At 37.4% G+C, this 22009-nt stretch overlaps 1 protein-coding gene across 1 annotated transcript in view; it reads right to left on the bottom strand.

Annotated features, from left to right (window-relative positions):
- Aff2 (ALF transcription elongation factor 2) overlaps nucleotides 1-22009 on the bottom strand; it is a 495719-nt gene that overhangs the window by 129443 nt on the left and 344267 nt on the right. The gene's annotated exons all lie outside the window — the stretch shown is intronic.

Here is a 22009-nt window from a genome sequence, read left to right as displayed (position 1 = left end):
AGCAACATTAGTATGGACCAAACTATTCCACAGAATAGTATTGGGTAGGTATTCTGGGGAAAAAGAATTCTATAGGCAAATCAGTTTGGGAAACATTTCATATTCTACACCCATCTTCTTGTAGAAACATAGTGAAAATTAGCATATTAAAGGCTCAAAAAAATTCCTGCAACGAAAAGACTTGTAAGGTTATTTTTTTTTAATTCACTGCTCTCCAAATATATTGTATCAAAAAATTCTTTTTTTGTGGATGAAGGGAGTAAAGAAAAAAATAGTATTTCAAAGTAATCATTTCATAGCTAGACATTTAGCAAGTATTAGTGTGTCATCTCTAAAATAAATTTGTCATGTACACAGACATAACTGTGAAATGACGTTATTTCTTTCCCTATGATTTTACTTGCCTCAAATATTCACATCATTGATATGGCATAAATGAGACAATGCATGTAGAGCCTCCAAAGAAAGACATTTGATGTTAATAAGGGGTGATTCTAAGACCACTAGATAAAACTTCTCCATTGGTTCATAGCCAAGGGTCAGCCTTCTCACCTTTACTAGCATCTGACAACACAAACATAAATCCTTTTAATTTGAGTAACAGATAAATTTTAAGAAGGTAAAAGTTTCAGGGGAAAAATTATCTGAGACCACTCCATTTATGAATTCTGAAAGTTCTTTATGAATAAAAACCCCAGGATCAACCTTTGTATAAACAATTCAGAATCATTTTTGATAAAATTTTAAATCTGGATTGCACATGGAAAAGAAAAAAAATCTGTTAAGCCTAGGTCTAGGGATAAGTGCTTTAAATGTTTGGGTTTATTTTACAAGTAGAGGTATGAGCTTCTCCAAGAAATCGTAGAAGAATAGAGAAGAAAAGCAGTCAATCTCAATAGGAGCACAAGAGTATGCCTGCCTGATTTGACCCTCTCTCCAACAAAGATAGAACACATTCGCTTTAAAAATGATACTAGCCATCACTCAATGTAAGATATTATTGAGAAAGAACAAGTAATGTCCTCTGTCTTTGAGAGGTGCTGAACTTAAAGTTCCTGAACAGATTCTAAGAGATGCTGTATAACCTAGCCCTGCTGAGCTTCTAGTAGTGGTTTGTTTGATTGAAAACAACTCCAGGTAAGCTTTGTGCCTTGGCTCCAAGGATTCATTAGAGAGGATTTTTTTGTTTTGTTTTGTTTTTTGTTTGCTGTGTTTTTTTTTTTTTTTTTTAAAGAGATGACACACCACCTTTTCTGTTACCAATCTGTGTATTTTACAGTGGCTGCCATATCCTGCACACTCAAAGTTGCATCCCTTCTCAAAAGGTACTCCTGAAAACTCGTCTAATTTTCTCAGTAATTCATTGTTTGATTTTTCAGCTCATGTTATGTGTCCATGAACAAGGGAAACTTAAGAAGCGACTGAAGGATTAGGTTCCCAGGAGAAGAAGAACAAGACTGTGGTTGATTGACTGCTGCTGAAACAGGGCATTTTGCTAATTATGAATGAGCATTATGGAGCTACCTCTGAGGCAGCTGGTGGCATCACCATCTCCACTTGTGTTAACAAAAACTGGTTGAATATAAATAATATTAATGATGAAGAAACTATAAACCATGGACTCTAATTTTTTTTATAAAATAGTGTTTGTTTTTTATCTTATACAAGCAAGCATTAATTTGCACAATAGATTTGTTTCTGGAAACTACAAGTAAATTGATGTTTTGAAAACTAAGGCTGTTCATAAACACATGAGATGGGCTTAGAATTTACAGGAAACCTGTGGCAAACTATTTTCAAACTGAAGGATTCTTTTTAAGGGTGAAAAAAGTACTTTTTTATATATTTGAAAATATATGCTAGAATCTTTGTGACAGCTTTGTGTCTATATACAGCTTTTTTATCTATATGCAGCTTTATTCTCTCCCACATAAAATTATTCATCATAATGATTCAATAATAAGCATCGTGCAATCAATCTATAGCATAATAGGGCAGGTACATGCATGTGTAATTTCTCAAATTGTTTTTCAGACACTTGCAACAATTCATCTGCTTTATTGTTTGCTTTCTACTTATAGGAAGCTATGTTTCAAAATCTTTGTCTCTATGGATTGCTGCCACTTTGGAATTAAACAGAGTCTTATGCTATATGCTAAAACGTGAGAAACTACTTAATGGCTTTAGAGCAAAAGTGGTCTTAAATGTTTACTCATCTATGATCTCCCTCTTATTGAGCAGACCTCATCAATTTTTTCTACATTTAATTAAGAGACAATAAACCTTAATTTAGATATGATTTGAAAAGCCACACTCCTTTTGTTCAGACCTATAATTTTCAGTGGAAGAAATTAAAAGGTGCATGCTTAAGAACAGCTATTATTTGATCATAATTTAATGGGGCTTTTAGGATTTTAACAGAAAAGAACATGACAATTTGTTTATTTTCACTAGTATACTTATTCTGCTTATGACTTCAGGATCTTAATAAAGCTGTCAGTAGTGACTGTTCTGGGTGAGAAATGCCAAGTTATATGGTAAACCAGAAAGATTTAATTGAACCTCTTTTGATTCTACTCTACAAAGTTAATTTATGTCACATTCAGAATCAAATTACTATCGACATAGCTTTGCTCAAAATAATTATCTTCTAAAACTATTTTAGACCTTTACTTAATATGCCAGTTAGCTAAATTTTGTATTGAGTACTTTTTCTAACAAGAAAAGAAAAGAATATCCTATTGGGCCTAAAGAAAACATACTAAAATACACACAAATATTTTTAAACAGTGTACATATACTTTATGGCAATAGGCTCTTTATTGAGTACTTAGGAATAAGGTAAATAGCACCTTAGTGGGTTATTTTTCATAGTTCAGTCAGCAATATGTTTACTATGTCAGTTTCAATTACGTACTTACATATTTTGATATACAGTGTGTTCTGCAGTGTATGTCTTTTGAGATTCCATTCTTATTTTTTAAACCTATTTAAATATTACTTTATCTTTCCTCCCAGCAAAAAAGGGAGCTTATTTCTCAAGGGGCACCTAGTCATGCCTGATAATAATTAGAGGCAGAATCTGAAATTCCTTTTTAGAGCACAGAAACAGGAACTGATATGTGGAATCAGGAACAATATGACAAGGCAAGGGGACAGACTGTTTATTTCATAGAATGAAACTTTATTTGCACTTTGTATCCAGATGATTTCCCTTATGCATTCAAAGACGTAGAAATTTCAAAAATGATTGCTTACCTCATTAGAAATTTAGCAACCCTCTTATTATGATATTTCAAATGTAGTCATTCAAAAATATATGAACCAAGCAAAAAATTAAGGCTCAAAAATGATTACAGCAGTGGGTTTAGAACACAAAATGTTTTTTGTCAAGTTATTGTCCTCTTCCACTGTTTTCGCTTGTCTGTCTTTGTTATCTCTGAAGAGGTATTGCTGCCATCCAGGACAACTGAGTTCAAATGGACTCTGGGTTTAAAATTTGTATGAGCAGGTAGGAAGGACAGGTTACAGGGCTAATTTGAAATCAGTCAAACACAGGAAAATTCATGGATTCATTGTCATGAACTATAATAATTTGATATTTAATACATGAACTTAGTTATTCCACAGTGAAGTGTGGGTGACAGCAATGAATGCACAGCATTAAATTGTAACCAGTTAATTTGATAGTGGATATGAAACATTTGATATCAAACCTAGCATTTAATTTGTCTTATTTTTTTAATATATCCAGGAAATAAAATGCCACCGAGAAAGGAAAGGGTCTAAAGCACAGATTCTCAATCTGTGGGTCACGACCCCTGCAAGTCTAATGACCTCTTCACAGGGGTTGCCTAAGATCATCAGAAAATACAGGTATTTACATTGTGATTCATAACAAAAATTGTAGTTATGATGTAGCTATGAAAATAATGGTATGTTTGGGTGCCACTGCAACATGAGGAACTGTATTTATTGGTCACAGCATTAAGATGGTTGAGAACCCCACCCCTACTCTAAAGAAATGAAAACTTGTTGCCTTGGAGCCGTGGAATCAAAGATGCATTTACATCTCACTGCAAAGGCTACCATGCCATGCTTCCCTTGGGACAGAAAGGTATAAGGAAAACTCCTAAAATTACCATTGTCTCCATCCTTCATTTTCTTGAGAAGTAAGATGTATCATATTTCTTGTTTTATTTCTCAGACTTGGAGAAAAATCATAGGACCCAAGCCTTTGTGCTAGAGGACTACGTGTCCTCTTGAACAACAACAAAAAAATCTGTCAAGCTGCTTCTCTGCATTGTACAACTACCCAAATGGCTAGACACAGTAGTCTGTGCACTTACTGTACCTGCCATTTAAGTCCTTGGGATAGTGAAGTTCACCTTGGATATACCTCCAGCAGTATCCTTTTCTATCTTTACATCTTTACTCTGCATCTTGGCTTCTTGTCACCATGAATACTGAACAACATGATTCTTTCTGAATAGCATAAATTGAGTTGAAGTTGATTTAAATTTCATAGAGACAACAGCTTTGCTTCAAACTGAAGCCAATCCCTTTTTTAACACTTAAAAATTCCACACATATATAATCTTTGTCTTCTGTCCCTAATACACATCAACTTAACATTTTAATCAGTTGATGCATGGATTATTTACATAAGAGGCTGTCCTTGTTATATGTCATCTATTTTTTTCAAAGTTCACGGCAACAGTGCACTTCTAAATTTCTTAGCGATTCTGTCAGAGTCTAATTTTCAAGGTGCAGTTACCAGAGTAACAACCTGGAATTTTAATCCACCAGTAAAGGGCAAGTCAGCTCACTTTTTAGGTCCTCTTCAATCTCAGAAATAAAAAGCACCATGCAAAAGGATGAAGACAAAAGCAGGCCCAGCTCTAACTACCATTCATATAACCATGAGCTTGTATGCACATGTGATTTTGTTTTAAAATATTCAGATTATTCTGCAAGTTCTAGAAGCATTATTATATTAAATAATGATTCAATATGTCTAGCAGAATGGCAATGTGTACTCTTTATGAGAAAGGTTTAAATATTTTAAAACATCCTGTAAATATATAACTGGATGGGTGAGGGGCAGCACATGTCATTATAGAGTTAAATCTGTTGTCCTTTGACAGCATTGCCAACTGATCCCCTGATTCCAACATTTGTAAAACATGATGTTGAACAGCAAAAAGAGCATTCAGCTGTAAGACTAAAAGCTTAGGACTAAGCAACTACTAACACTACTATTTGTGAACTTGGAAACCTCATCCAACCTAGCTGATTCTAGTTGACTTCAAAGTCTATGCATAGGCTTGTCTGAAGACAATGAAGCCCACTAAAGAGCGTGAATAATGTACCATATTTTCTTGTTTTTATTCATTTTTAATAAAGAGACAAATGGTAAGAAAAGCACAGAACGAATTGAACAGGGTGTAGGACACAGAGGATTTATGAGAGGTGAAATTTGAGTGACTCCCAGAAGTAGAGGTTATAACTATAGACATGGAGAATTTAGAAAAGTCCAGATGCAACAATTACAAACATTATATAACACTAAAGGATAGCAGTTAGTTAAATTGAAACTTTATATGGGTAAGCTAATATACCACAAGATGTTTGAATTCTAAATTCAAGAGTCTTAGAGTAAAATTTCAGTTCCCTTAAGAAGTAATTCTGTGATTTTTCAGCAAGTCATTTAATTTCTTTGAGATGAAATCCCTTCTCCATAAAATTTGTTAAATCATATCTCCCTCTCAGAATATTAGAGCATACAGTGTGATTAAACATGTGAACCTGAATTATGGCTTGGCACAGGGACACTAGGTAGGCTTGACTTCTACATTAGCAGCAAAATCGATTATGTAAACACACATGCTTGGACATCTCAGACCTGGAAAGATAATCATTGGACTGATACTTATTTGATTATAAAAGCATTTTGTAAAGTTGTGGTTAAGAAGAATTCTATGTTTATAAACTGTTTGTTGCAGTACATGAAATTTAATAGATAACCAGAAGAGTTAGATATAATTATATAAGTACATTACTGATATATAGTTTATTTCCTTTATTTTTATACTATATAACCTATAGAAGCTACTTTCTGGAAATTTAGACTCCCCTTCCAATATTCAGGTAGTTTAGAGAATTTCTAGATAAGTTGTTACATTCTACCCCCATTCTCACATTTCCTTTCTTTTTTTAATTTTTTTATCCATTATATTCTTTATTTACATTTCAAATGATTTCCCCTTTCCTGGATTCCCTCTCCCCACAAGTCCCATAAGCCCTCTTCCCTCCCCTATTCCCCCATCCACCCCTTCCCTCTTCCCTGTTCTGGTATTGCCCTACACTGCTACACTGAGCCTTTCCAGAACCAGGAGGCACTCCTTCCTTCTTCTTGGACATCATTTGATATGTGGATTGTGTCTTGGGTATTCCAAATTCTAGGCTAATATCCACTTATCAGTGAGTGCATAGCAGGAATGTTCTTTTGTGATTGGGTTACCTCACTTAAGGATGATATTCTCCAGCTCCATCCATTTGTCTAAGAATTTCATGAATTCATTGTTTCTAATGGCTGAATAGTACTCCATTGTGTATATATACCGCATTTTTTGTATCCATTCCTCCGTTGAGAAATATCTGAGTTCTCTCCAGCTTCTGGCTGTTATAAATAGGGCTACTATGAACATAGTGGAGCATGTATCCTTATTACCTGCCGGAGAATCCTTGGGGTATAAGCCCAGGAGTGATATAACAGGATCCTCCAGAAGTGTCATGCCCAGTTTTCTGAGGAATCACCAGACTGATTTCCACAGTAGTTGTACCAGCTTGCAATCCCACCAGCAGTGGAGGAGTGTTCCTCTTTCTCCACATCCTCGCCAATACCTGCTGTCTTCTGAATTTTTAATCTTAGTGTTGTTTTGATTTGCATTTCCGTAATGACTAATGATGTTGAACATTTCTTAAGGTGTTTCTCAGCCGTTCGAAGTTATTCAGGTGAAAATCCATTGTTTAGCTCTCCTTTCAACCCCACTCTCTTATGTCTGGCTCCTTCATTAAACACACGACAGAGCAATATTGTCCGGGCAAGTTACAGGTATAGATATTCCCTGGGTAGCAAATACAAACCTATTTTATTCTCGTGGCAGCATCTTTGGGGATGTCAATCAAGTAGTTTTGAGACTTTTTTCTTTTTGTACTCATTGTAAGTAGAATTGGATTAACCACATAGACAGGCATTTGTCCGATTTTTCAACTGATTTCCAGTCATAATTGTGCATGCATATGTGGTACTTTACCAAAGCTGCTCCCCATTTGTCAGTAAGATTCAAAGGCTTTTGGCACCTTTAAAAATGTGTCAAAAGGAAAGCCTTTAAACACGACATTCCCAAAAGCACCACTGTGATGCTTGATAGGACTGGAAAACAGAACAGATAGTCTAAAAGTAGGAAACATAGTTCTTGTCATCTGTGTGGACTCAGTTGGATTTTTTCCTCTTCTTCCTACTCTTCTTCATCCTCCTCTTCCTCTTCTTTATTTTCTTTTTTTTTTCTTTTTTTTATTCGATATATTGTTTATTTACATTTCAAATGATTTCCCCTTTTCTAGCCCCCCACTCCCCGAAAGTCCCATAAGACCCCTTCTCTCCCCCTGTCCTCCCACCCACCCCTTCCCACTTCCCTGTTCTGGTTTTGCCGAATACTGCTTCACTGAGTCTTTCCAGAACCAGGGGCCACTCCTCCTTTCTTCTTGTACCTCATTTGATGTGTGGATTATGTTTTGGGTATTCCAGTTTTCTAGGTTAATATCCACTTATTAGTGAGTACATACCATGATTCACCTTTTGAGTCAGGGTTACCTCACTTAGAATGATGTTTTCTAGCTCCATCCATTTACCTAAGAATTTCATGAATTCATTGTTTCTAATGGCTGAATAGTACTCCATTGTGTAGATATACCACATTTTTTGCATCCACACTTCTGGGTTCTTTCCAGCATCTGGCAATTATAAATAGGGCTGCTATGAACATAGTGGAGCATGTATCCTTATTACATGGTGGGGAATCCTCTGGGTATATGCCCAGGAGTGGTATAGCAGGATCTTCCGGAAGTGAGGTGCCCAGTTTTCGGAGGAACCGCCAGACTGATTTCCAGAGTGGTTGTACCAATTTGCAACCCCACCAGCAGTGGAGGAGTGTTCCTCTTTCTCCACATCCTCTCCAACACCTGCTGTCTCCTGAATTTTTAATCTTAGCCATTCTGACTGGTGTAAGGTGAAATCTCAGGGTTGTATTGATTTGCATTTCCCTAATGACTAATGAAGTTGAGCATTTTTTAAGATGCTTCTCCGCCATCCGAAGTTCTTCAGGTGAGAATTCTTTGTTTAACTCTGTACCCCATTTTTTAATAGGGTTGTTTGGTTTTCTGGAGTCTAACTTCTTGAGTTCTTTATATATATTGGATATTAGCCCTCTATCTGATGTAGGATTAGTGAAGATCTTTTCCCAATTTGTTGGTTGCCGATTTGTCCTCTTGATGGTGTCTTTGCCTAACAGAAACTTTGTAATTTTATGAGGTCCATTTGTCAATTCTTGATCTTAGAGCATACGCTATTGGTGTTCTGTTCAGAAACTTTCTCCCTGTACCGATGTCCTCAAGGGTCTTCCCCAGTTTCTTTTCTATTAGCTTCAGAGTGTCTGGCTTTATGTGGAGGTCCTTGATCCATTTGGATTTGAGCTTAGTACAAGGAGACAAGGATGGATCAATTCGCATTCTTCTGCTTGCTGACCTCCAGTTGAACCAGCACCATTTGTTGAAAAGGCTATCTTTTTTCCATTGGATGTTTTCAGCCTGTTTGTAGAGGATCAAGTGGCCATAGGTGTGTGGGTTCATTTCTGGATCATCAATCCTGTTCCACTGATCCTCCTGCCTGTCACTGTACCAATACCATGCAGTTTTTAACACTATTGCTCTGTAGTATTGCTTGAGGTCAGGGATACTGATTCCCCCAAACTTTCTTTTGTTGCTGAGAATAGTTTTAGCTATCCTGCCTTTTTTGTTATTCCAGATGAATTTGATAATTGCTCTTTCTAACTCTGTGAAGAATTGTGTTGGGATTTTGATGGGTATTGCATTGAATCTGTATATTGCTTTTGAGAAAATGGCCATTTTAACTATATTGATTCTACCGATCCATGTGCATGGGAGGTTTTCCCATTTTTTGAGGTCTTCTTCCATTTCCTTCTTCAGAGTCTTGAAGTTCTTGTCATACAGATCTTTCACATGTTTGGTAAGAGTCACCCCAAGATACTTTATACTGTTTGTGGCTATTGTGAAGGGTGTCATTTCCCTAATTTCTTTCTCAGCCTGCTTATCCTTTGAGTATAGGAAGGCCACTGATTTGCTTGAGTTGATTTTATAACCTGCCACTTTGGTGAAGTTGTTTATCAGCTGTGGGAGTTCTCTAGTGGAGATTTTGGGTCACTTAGGTAGACTATCATGTCATCTGCAAATAATGATAGTTTGACTTCCTCCTTTCCAATTTGTATCCCTTTGACCTCCTTATGTTGTCGAGTTGCCCGAGCTAGTACCTCAAGTACAATATTGAAAAGATAAGGAGAAAGGGGGCAGCCCTGTCTAGTCCCTGATTTTAGTGGGATTGCTTCAAGTTTCTCTCCATTTAGTTTGATGCTGGCTACCAGTTTGCTGTATATTGCTTTTACTATGTTTAGGTATGGGCCTTGAATTCCTGTTCTTTCCAAGGCTGTAAGCATGAATGTATGCTGTATTTTGTCAAATGTTTTTTCAGCATCCAATGAAATGACCATGTGGTTTTTTCTTTGAGTTTGTTTATGTAGTGGATTGCATTGATGGATTTATGTATATTGAACCAACCCTGCATTCCCGGGATAAAGCCTACTTGATCATGGTGGATGATCATTTTGATGTGTTCTTGGATTTGGTTGGCAAGAATTTTATTGAGTATTTTTGCATCAATGTTCATTAGGGAAATTGGTCTGAAGTTCTCTTTCTTTGTTGGATCTTTGTGTGGTTTTGGTATCAGCTTAATTGTGGCTTCATAGAAGGAATTGGGCAGTGTTCCTTCTGTTTCTATTTTGTGGAATAATTTGAAGAGTATTGGTGTTAACTCTTCTTTGAAGGTCTGATAGAATTCTGCACTGAAACCATCTGGTCCTGTGCTTTTTTTTTTTTTTTTTTTTTTTTGTTGGAAGACTTTCTATGACTCCTTCTATTTCTTTAGGCATTATGGGACTGTTTAGATGATCTATTTGGTCCTGATTTAATTTTGGTATTTGGTATCTGTCACGGAAATTATCCATTTCCTCCAGATTCTCTAGTTGTGTTGAGTACAGGCTCTTGTAGTAGGATCTGATGATTTTTTTGGATTTCCTCAGTTTCTGTTGTTATATCTCCCTTTTCATTTCTAAGTTTGTTAATCTGGATACTGTCTCTGTGCCCTTTGGTCAGTCTGGCTAAGGGTTTATCTATCTTGTTGATTTTCTCAAAGAACCAGCTCCTGGTTTTGTTGATTCTTTGTATGGATCTCTTTGTTTCTATTTGATTGATTTCGGCCCTGAGTTTGATGATTTCCTGCCTTCTACTCCTCCTGGGTGAAATAGCTTCTTTTTGTTCCAGGGCTTTCAGGTGTGTCATTAAGCTGGTAATGTATGCTCTCTCCATTTTCTTTTTGGAGGCACTCAGGGCTATGAATTTTCCTCTTAGCACTGCTTTCATTGTGTCCCATAAATTTGGGTATGTTGTGTCTTCATTTTCATTGTGTTCTAAAAAGTCTTTAATTTCTTTCTTTATTTCTTCCTTGACCAAGGTATCATTGAGTAGAATATTGTTCAGTTTCCACGTGTATGTGGGTTTTCTGTTGTTTTTGTTGCTATTGAAGACCACTTTTACTCCATAGTGATCTGATAGGAGGCATGGGATTAGTTTGATCTTCTTATATTTGTTGAGGGCTGTCTTGTGACCAATTATATGGTCGATTTTAGAGAAGGTACCATGAGGTGCTGAGAAAAAGGTATATTCTTTTGCTTTAGGATAGAATGTACTATATATATCTGTTAAATCTAATTGGTCCTAAGCTTCAATTTGTTTCATTGTGTCCCTGTTTAGTTTCTGTTTTCCTGATCGGTCCATTGAGGAAAGTGCAGTGTTGAAGTCACCCACAATTATTGTGTTAGGTGCAATGTGTGCTTTGAGTTTTAATAAAGTTTCTTTTACGAAAGAGGGTGCCCTTGCATTTGGAGCATAGATGTTCAGGATTGAGAGTTCTTCTTGTTGTATTTTTCCTTTGACGAGCAAGAAGTGTCCCTCAGAGTCTCTTTTGATGACTTTGGGTTGAAAGTCAATTTTATCTGATATTAAAATGGCTACTCCAGCTTGTTTCCTGAGACCATTTGCTTGTAAAATTGTCTTCCAGCCTTTTACTCTAAGGTAGTGTTTGTCTTTGACCCTTAGGTGTATTTCCTGTAAGCAGCAAAATGTAGAGTCCTGTTTACGTATCCAGTCAGTCTCTGTCTTTTTATTGGGACATTGAGTCCATTGATGTTAAGAGATATTAAGGAATAGTGATTGTTACTTCCTGTCATTTTTGACGTTATTTTTTAAATTTGATTGGTTAACTTCTTTTGGGTTTGACGACAGGTTACTATCTTGCTTTTTCCAGGGTGAAGTTTCCCTCCTTGTATTGGTGTTTTCCTCCTATTATCCTTTGTAGGGCTGCGTTTGTGGATAGATATTGGGTAAACTTGGTTTTGTCATTGAATATCTTAGTTTCTACATCTACGGTGATTGAGAGTTTTGCTGGATATAGTAGTTTTGGCTGGCATTTGTGTTCTCTTAGAGTCTGCATGAGATCTGCCCAGGATCTTCTAGCCTTCATAGTCTCAGGTGAAAAGTCTGCTGTGATTCTGATAGGTCTTCCTTTTTATGTTACTTGGCCTTTTTCTCTTACTGCCTTTAATATTCTTTCTTTGTTTAGTACATTTGGTGTTTTGATTATTATGTGACAGGAAGTATTTCTGTTCTGGTCCAGTCTGTTTGGAGGTCTGTAGGCTTCTTGTATGTTCATGGGCATCTCTCTCTTTAGGTTAGGGAAGTTTTCTTCCATAATTTTATTGAAGATATTTGCTGGCCCTTTAAGTTGTAAATCTTCACTTTCATCTCTGCCTATAATCCTTAGGTTTGGTCTTCTCATTGTGTCCTGGATTTCCTGGATATTTTGGGTTACAAGCTTTTTGCATTTTGCATTTCCTTTAACTGTTGAGTCCATGGTTTCTATGGTATCTTCAGCATCTGAGATTCTTTCTTCTATCTCTTGTATTCTGTTGTTGATATTTGCATCTATGTCCCCTGATTTTTTCCCAAGGCTTTCTATCTCCAAAGTTGTCTCCCTTTGAATTTTCTTAGTTGTTTCTACTTCTGATTTTAGATCCTAGATGGTTTTGCTTAGCTCCTTCACTTGCTTGTTTGTGCTTTCCTGTAATTCTTTTTTTTTTTTTTTTTTTTTTTTTTTTTTTTGGTTTTTTTTTTCGAGACAGGGTTTCTCTGTGTAGCCCTGGCTATCCTGGAACTCACTTTGTACACCAGGCTGGCCTTGAACTCAGAAATCCGCCTGCCTCTGCCTCCCAGAGTGCTGGGATTACAGGTGTGCGCCACCACCGCTCCTTTCCTGTAATTCTTTAAGAGATTTTTGTGTTTCCTCTTTCATGACCTCAGCCTGTTGACCAAAGTTCTCCTATATTTCAGTGTTTTTTGCGTTTCCTCATTATTGGCTTTTGTATTCTCCTGGATTTCTTTCAATGATTTTTGTGTTTCCCTTGCAAGGGCTTCTAACTTTTGATCCATTTTCTCCTGAATTTCTTTAAGTATGTCCTTCATGTGTTCCTGTACCAGCATCATGACCAGTGATTTTAAATCCAAATCTTGTTTTACTGGTGTGATGGGGTATCCAGGACATGCTGGTAAAGGAGAATTGGGTTCAGATGTTGCCATATTGCCTTGGTTTTTGTTAGTGATGTTCCTGCATTTGCCTTTTGCCATCTAGTTCTCACTGGTGTTAGTTGGTCTTGTCAATGCTGGACTCACCAGTGCAAGCTGCCCCTTCCCAGGTGGCCTCTGGTGCACAGCTTACCTCCTGCACTGCCTGGAGACAGGGAGCTGCTGCCCAGGCTATTCAGACCCAGAAGCAGACACCTGAAGGCTACCGCTGGGGCCTGCTGGATTCACTGGAGCACACAGACTTCTCCCCGCTGGCTGCCCTGAAGCCCCTCTTGCCTCTTTCAGGACCTGGAGATGTGGTGTTGTTGCCCAGGCTGATCTGGATCCGAAAGTGGAGAGGTCTGAGGGCTACTGCCAGAGGCCTCAGGCCTGAAGCCTAAGCTCCGTGCCACAGGAGCGAGCTGTGCTGTGAGCTCCCAGACTGCCTCTGGGTGCACACCAGGTCTCCTGCACTTCCTGTAGACCAGAGTGCTGTGGCCCAGGCTGTTCAGATCCCAAAGCAGGCACCTGAAGGCTCCTGTTGGGGCCTGCTGGATTCACTGGAGCACAATGACTTCTCCCTGCTGGCCGCCCAGAAGCCCCTCTTGCCTCTTGCAGTACCTGGAGATGTAGTGTTGCTGCCCAGGCTGATCTGGATCCAGAAGCAGAGAGGTCTGAGGGCTACCACCAGGGGCCTCAGGACTGAAGCCTATGCTCCATGCCACAGGAGTGAGCTGTGCTGTGAGCTCCCAGACTGCCTCTGGGTGCAAACCAGGTCTCCTGCACTTCCTGTAGACCAGAGTGCTGTGGCCCAGGCTGTTCAGATCCCAAAGCAGGCACCTGAAGGCTCCTGTTTGGGCCCGCTGGATTCACAGGAGAACACCGACTTCTCCCCGCTGGCTGCCAGGCAGCCCCTCTTGCCTCTTGCAGGACCTGGAGATGTGGTGTTGCTGCCCAGGCTGATCTGGATCCAGAAGCGGAGAGGTCTAAGGGCTACCGCCAGAGGCCTCAGGACTTCTTTATTTTCTATTCTGCTGTCATATTTTTTTTAACATGGGGCTGGAAGACTTATTAGAATTCCGATTAATGAGTTCTGGCTTGTAGTCATCTGAGAAATCTGGGAACAAGTCAGACTATTCTAATGGTTAAATATTGTTTTCACATCTAGTTCTGGTTACTCCTTAGGTGGAAGAATTTGAGCAGGTATCTTGTACTACCATGTCGGGTCTCTTCCTACCTGGTCTTTAATAAAACTGCTCTGATTATTCACAGAAAGCTAATAGAATAGATGGAAGTGCTTTAAAATTATCAGTCACAAACCACAGGAAAAATATCTCTGATGCCATATTTTATGATTCAGTAAGTGTAAAAGTGTGTGCATGTATCCACATTTATCTTACTAGATCAGACAGCATTAGCTGGCCCTCATTCTGGAAAACAGAATGTATGTGCATGTGTGCAAGCATGTATGTGTTATCATTGCCATCCATTTAATTATGCAACTGAAATTATTTTAAATTTTGACTCTGAATAATTTTGTATATACTGACTTCAGTCCTAGTTACAGTTCAAAACATTGATGGAAACTCTGAAATTTGTTATTGTGGTTGATAACAAATGGGAATTGTTTTTGTAAGTCTACAATGAGAATGTAAAGCAACTTTCCAATCATCAAGCAGGTTGCTAGGAATTAAAGGCAATGGTTAAACATCTCATAAAAGCAGACCCATGTACAAGTTCCATATTTGTTTTGCTTTTATATAAAAAATGGAGATTTCCCAAGAGAAATGTTTGTATCACAATTCATCATATGTGGATTTTTCATGATGATGTAAGTCCCTTGCAGGCATAGATACTTCAGTCTCACTGTAGGGGACATTTTACAGTCTTTGTGATACAATCTGTCTGCAGTGTCAAAGACGAAGAAGCATCTGCCTCCAGAGTTTACACATTAGCATGCATAGTATGAAGAGTAGATGGAAGACTGAGCTCAACAGTCCCATGAAGATCCCTGATTTCAATGAAATTGTTAGCTACCATATAGGTCTGAATTGAGATTATGGATTCTTAGATAAGGAACATCCTGACTTCAAATGGCTACTTCCAAAGTGCCCAAAGCTAGGCCTTAATGTAAAAGGGGCACGTGTATGCAGTCAGTTCCATCATTGCCCTTTGCAAGAGTGGCTTTGGGTAACTTACTCAGTGACTCTGAGCTTTGGTTTCTGCTTTTGTAATGATGATCAACACCACTGGATGGTTGTACACAGATAGACTGAATGGAAAGGCCTGGCACATAAAAGATACACCATAAGTATTAACTGGTTGAGTTACTAGTGTATAATTTTACTGATACTCTGATCTCATTGAGAGAAAGATGGGTGGCATTTAGCCTGAGTTGAAATATGTGACCTAGAGATACACATAGTAGGTGTTGAACATATATTAGTTGAAAGAAATGGAAGCCCCAAGAGATGAATGGGTGAATGATGAATGAATGTAGACCAAGTAGGAGAGGTACCCAACTTTTCTCAGAGAGATACATAAAAGCATTTCTCTAATTATATAGACATCTCAAAATTCATGTAAAATATTTGAACGCTATGATAATGTTTGATCTTTGAACAACACCACAAAAAATCAAACATGATCTTTCAACTACACTAATGTCTGATGGTGAAAGTAGAAACCTCTCACTCCTTTAAAAGGATCCCCAGGTCTTAGTTTTGGCACCTATCAAGCTACAACAGCTTTAGCATGTCTTAATGTGAACCTTCCGAATACCAATATTGCTTGTTGAAAGATTAGCCAATATACAACCTTCAATATAAAATCCTCTTAATGTCTGATTGCTCTTCTTAAGGAACTCATGCTGCTTCATTTCAAACTGTGAATTACCTTTAATTCACAGCTTGAACAGACTGCCAAATTCTGTTTTCTCTGTTCCCAGGTGGCTGTTCCTGATGCAGTGGAGAACTTCCAAAAATATATTAAGTCCTTTGGAGAGGTTGGCAAGATGTGAGCTCAACACAGGCATACAAGACAGGTTAAAAGCAAGTGTTAGTATTTTAAAAAAAATCTTTTGTTTTGTTTTCTGTTTGTTTGTTTTAGTTCAAAAATCTGAAGGTCTGAAACTACTGAAACTTGAGGTTACCAGATTTTTCACAGAAGTTAAGTTGTTGGATTAACTCAAAATGATTAATAGAATTGCTAAATTTCAAGGAGCAAGTCATGTGTTTTGATTAAGCATTAATAAGATTAAAAAATTAATATTTTTCCTGCTATAAAACAGCTATTTTGCTCCAAATTTTATCCAAGTAGCTGACCAAATACCTACTTAAGAAGGAATATCTGAAATTGCTAGAGAATGTGGGTTATTGCTGTTCAATAAGGCAGAACAGTTCATAAATCTCAAATCAAATCCTCAAAGGAAGCATCTTTGATGATGAAAGTTTTGGCAGGAGGATGGTCATAGTTATAATGAATGTGAAGTTTTTCTGTTGTTAAATTGGTGAAAATTCATCTAAAAAATAATGTTTTGTTTCTGTCGGTTATAGCATTCTGAAAGACACAGTCTCATAAACTTGCTATTCTCTATAGTAATGAAATCTTCATAACACAGAAAGTTTAGAGATGAGGATAGTTGAGTTAAATAAAGCAATTTTTTCAGTTCTGTATCTTACAAAGCAAAAGGGTAGAATTTCTTGTGGGGCCCATTCTTACCAGTCAGCTCTGCCAATCTCCTTAAAGGTTTGTATCAAGACACAAAAACCAATACACATACATGCTCTCTCTTACATACTCCTACCTCTCCCTTTCCTTTCTTTCTTTAATTTTTTTTGACAGAGTCTCATTTGGCCCAGCTTGGCCTTCAACCTGAGACACTTGATCCTCTTACTCTTATACCCTACATTCTGGGATTATAGTAATGTGCCAACAAGCTTGGACAAAAGGTTAAATTTGTTGTATCAAATTCCTGAACCCATCAGATCACAATGTAAACGAACAGTCCAGCCTTGTAGGATGTGAGGAAGATTTAAATAAATAGGCTCTTAGCCTACCTTCACATTGTTTTACCTGAAAAACAGTGTTACTTGAATAGTTCTTTGTAGCCCAAATGTCCCTTTGAGATAAGGGTGCTTCATTAATTTATCTTCCAAGTGGGATGAATAGTTGTTAGGGACAGAGTCTGTATTATAACTTCAAGATATGGATAAGATCATCTTGACAGGTAAGTACAAAATACAATGGTCATCATTTAAGGTTTCTGCCCTTTATGTAATAATATAGCTTCCTTTCCTACTACCTAGAACTACATTCAAGGGTTTACTCTTGCAATAAACATATTAACTACTCATATGGAAACTGTAGCTAGATACAGTAAATCTGATTTCACATTGCTCATCATCAGGTCTCTGGATTCATGGCTGCTGTTTGCAGACACATAGTCAACACTATAAGCAAAAGTACTGTTTTTTTTTTTTTTTTTTTTTTTTTTTTGTAGGAAAAAAGAATCATGATTATATCTGACTTTATATTGGGGCCTGTATAGAAACCCTCCAGGCACTGTCAATAGCATGTCTTAAAACATAGAGTTGCTTGGATAAGAGGAATTCTGGATGGTTTCAAATTGGGCAGAGTCCAAATGCTAATAATCGAGTTTAACAAAGGAACTTGATATTTGGAGTTGCTGTCTTCTCAACAGTACTCACAAAACAACTGAGATCAAAGGCTAACTGAATGGATACTTATAAGTTCATGGAAGCCATCTAGAATTCTTTTCAGGAAAACTGAATATATTTCATCTGTTATTGTTGTTGATTATGATGATGATGTTGTTGTTTAAAATGCATATCCAAATTCAAATATAGAGACAAAGAGAGACAAGTAAGAATGCCAGAGTGGAAAGTACTTGATGATATATGATGATCAATTTGATGAGGCCATGGAAAGAAAATCCAGGTTTTGTTTTCTCCTCCATTGGCTCTTAATAGGTTCCTTAAGAATCTATAAAGTAACATGATATCTGGGGTATCCACTGAGAGACTGAATCTAGTAACTGATATATAGAGAGAAGGTACATGATATTCATGTTAAATATATAACTTTTCTATTTCTGAAAACATTGACCATCTCATACTCACACATTTTCCCTTTTTGGGGAGCAAGAACCATTTCTGTAGGAGATTAGAAATGTTGCACTTAGAAGATATGAGTCCGAGTATTTTAATTATTATAACTCAGACTCACTGAGCACTGGCAGTGGGGGTGGCTGAACACTGGGTCTTCCATTTTATATAGTTAGAGTTAGGTACTAAAGTGTATGCTTACATTTGAAATCTAATAAGCTTTTGTGGGGGTACATATGTATATACACATTTTCTCATTAAGTTGTTTACTTGCCTTAATAATTCAAGAAAGTAGAATCCAAAGAGAAATAATCCTGTTAAAAAATGGGGTACAGAGCTAAACAAAGAATTTTCACCTGAAGAATTTCATAATTTTATGAGGTCCCATTTGTCAGTTCTTGATCTTAGAGCATAAGCTATTGGTGATCTGTTCAAGAACTTTTCCCCCGTGCCCATGTCCTCAAGGGTCTTCCCCAGTTTCTTTTCTATTAGTTTCAGTGTGTCTGGTTTTACATGGAGGTCCTTGATCCAGTTGGAGTGAAATTTGGTACATGGAGATAAGAATGGATCAATTCTCATTCTTCTGCATGCTGACCTCCAATTGAACCAGCACCATTTGCTGAAAACGCTATTTTTTTTTTCCCACTGGATGTTTTTGGCTCCTTTGTCCAAGATCAAGTGACCAAAGGTGTGTGGGTTCATTTCTGGGTCTTCAATTCTATTCCATTGGTCCACTTGTCTGTCACTGTGCCAATGCCATGCAGTTTTTAACACTATTGCTCTGTAGTATTGCTTGAGGTCAGGGATACTGATTCCCCCAGAATTTCTTTTGTTGTCGGGAATAGTTTTAGCTATCCTGGGTTTTTTGTTATTCCAGATGAATTTGAGAATTGCTTTTTCTAACTCTATGAAGAACTGAGTTGGGATTTTGATGGGGATTGCGTTGAATCTGTAGATTGCTTTGGGCAAGATGGCCATTTTAACTATATCAATCCTGCCAACCTACGAGCATGGAAGATTTTTCCATTTTCTGAGGTCTTCTTCGATTTCCTTCTTCAGTGACCTGAAGTTCTTGTCGTATAGATCTTTCACTTGTTTGGTTAGAGTCAAACCAAGATACTTTATATTGTTTGTGGCTATTGTGAAGGGTGTCATTTCCCTAACTTCTTTCTCAGCCTGCTTATCCTTTGAGTATAGGAAGGCAACTGATTTGCTTGAGTTGATTTTATAACCAGTCACTTTGCTGAAGTTGTTTATCAGCTGTAGGATTTCGAATGGCTGAGAAGCACCTTAAGAAATGTTCAACATCATTAATCATTAGGGAAATGCAAATCAAAACAACCCTGAGATTTCACCTCACACCAGTCTGAATAGCTAACATTAAAAATTCAGGAGACTGCAGGTGTTGGCAAGGATGTGGAGAAAGAGGAACACTCCTCCACTGCTGGTGGGATTGTAAGATGGTACAACCACTTTGGAAATCAGTCTGGCGATTCCTCAGAAAACTGGACATGACACTTCCAGAGGACCCTGCTATACCTCTCCTGGGCATATACCCAAAGGATTCCCTGGCATGCAGTAAAGACACATGCTCCATTATGTTCATAGCAGCCTTATTTATAATAGCCAGAATCTGGAAAGAACCCAGATGTCCCTCAAAGGAGGAGTGGATACAGAAAATGTGGTATATTTACACAATGGAATACTACTCAGCAATTAAAAACAATGAATTCATGAAGTTCTTAGGCAAATGGTTGGATCTGGAAATTATTATCCTAAGTGAGGTAACCCAATCACAAAAGAATACACATGGAATGCAATCACTGATAAGTGGATATTAATTAGCCCAGAAGCTCTGAATACCCACGACACAATTAGCATAGCAAATTACTCCCATGAAGAAGGAAGGAGAGGACCCTGGTCCTGGAAAGGCTTGATGCTGCAATGTAGGGAAATACCAGGACAGAGAAATGGGAGGGGGTGATTGGGGAATGGGAGGAGGGAAGAGGACTTATGGGACTTTTGGAGAGGGGGGAACAGGGAAAAGGGAAATCATTTGGAATGTAAACAAAGAATATAGAAACTAAAAAAAAAATTCTGTGATTTAAACTCACATTTTCTACATCCAGTGTCCTCTTCCCACAATATTTTGACTATATTTATGACTATAGTAGAACAGAGACTCCTAAATTCTCAAAGTCAGATTCTCCTATGTAATGAAAACTTATGGATTTAATTGGAGCAGGTAGGAGCTCTATATGTCAACAAAGTATAGCAAGTGAGTAGGAAAATACACCTACTTCTCCAGAAGGCCAATTAAGTGTTTGGTTTTGCTCAAAGAAGGAGTAGTAAATGTCAAGAACAAATAGTGAACCTAGGTAGGTAGTTGCAAGCCTGCACTCAGACCCATAGAGATGAATGATCACTGGATCAGTGCCCACATGTTCATTTCTTATAAACAATCCATACTTGAATAGAAGATCTTTATCATGTCAAGCAGGGAAAGCAAATCAAGCTGAGGAAAATGAATAGACTATCTCAGCAATTAAAGGATTCTGTTTTCCAAGTCTCTAATCTCCCTCTGCTGTACTAAGTAGTAGGTCACATGCCTTTGACATTTGCTGGCCTTGAATGGGTGTTTCTTATAGCTTGTCTTGAGAGTTACTTCTGATCAACTACCAAACTTTGGAAGTTAGTCTACACTCAGAATGTTCCTAATCTCCTTAAGGATTATCCCGCCAAATGGAAAATCCTAGAAGGTGACTTAATAGTATACCAAGGTAAAATATAAGAATAATAATTACTGAACTGCTAAGAATTTGAAAACTAAAATAAAAATTTTATTATGGCTATGATATCCCTTGTACTAAACCAATAATTTCCCATAAGAAGGAAAATTTCCAAAAACAGTCTGATCAACAATACTTGGAGGAGGCTCAATCATAAAATGGACTTAGTACCCTCAAGTCTTGCTGATACTTATTACATAGAATTTTAGTCTTACCATCTTCACTGTATGCCATGCAGTAAATGCTATTTTATGAAATGTAGCCTCCAACTCTAAGTCACCTTTGACACATTTCTTTGTGTTAGGTACAGACTACTAGAATAGTTTCATCTCTGGCCTATTTGATAAGCAGCATATTTCACATGCTTTAGGAGTAAGATCATTTTGCTATGAAAGTACAATTTTATATTCTTCCTTATTTGCAAACTTGCATTGACTTCCTGAAAATGTGTTTATGTATCATTGGCAATAAGGAAATAATATTTATGGCTCATTCATAATAACAAAAAGAACAGTTATTGTGATTAAAGTAAAACCATGAAAGGCACAGTATCAGGGGCGATTTTGATTCCAGCATGCCCATTAATGTGGCCATTACAACAAAAATGTGGTTTTATTATTCTATTTTCTTGTTTTGTTTTGTATTGTAATACTGAGGACTTTTAGTTGTTAAATTTAGCATTTAATCACAAGTACAGGTCAGCTACAAAAATCAAACACAAACAGCAACGACAACAACAAAAAGCGCTGGTGCTCAGGTCAGGAATTTGAGATTTAATTACTACACTGAAGCAAGAAGATGATGTGGAAGTACCAGTGGCTATGTCAAAGTCTCGGTCAACTTGGAGACAGTCCCAGTTGTTTTATGCAATTATTCATGATCTTCCAATAGGTGAGCAATTCACTTCAAGTGTGTCATTAGACCACTTGTGGGTCATAAATTATTTCATTTTCAAAATTTTCAAGTATATACTATTATACAGAAAAGCCAACTTCCATTTTCTATTATCAGGAAAGAAAGCAGTTATGCCAGAAACACTTCATTGATACACTCTTGGGTAAA

Source organism: Apodemus sylvaticus, chromosome X (assembly GCF_947179515.1).
Source record: "Apodemus sylvaticus chromosome X, mApoSyl1.1, whole genome shotgun sequence".
Classification (NCBI taxonomy): Eukaryota; Metazoa; Chordata; class Mammalia; order Rodentia; family Muridae; genus Apodemus; species Apodemus sylvaticus.
Note: the sequence above shows the minus strand (reverse complement) of the source record. Positions and strands in the feature narration are given on the sequence as shown.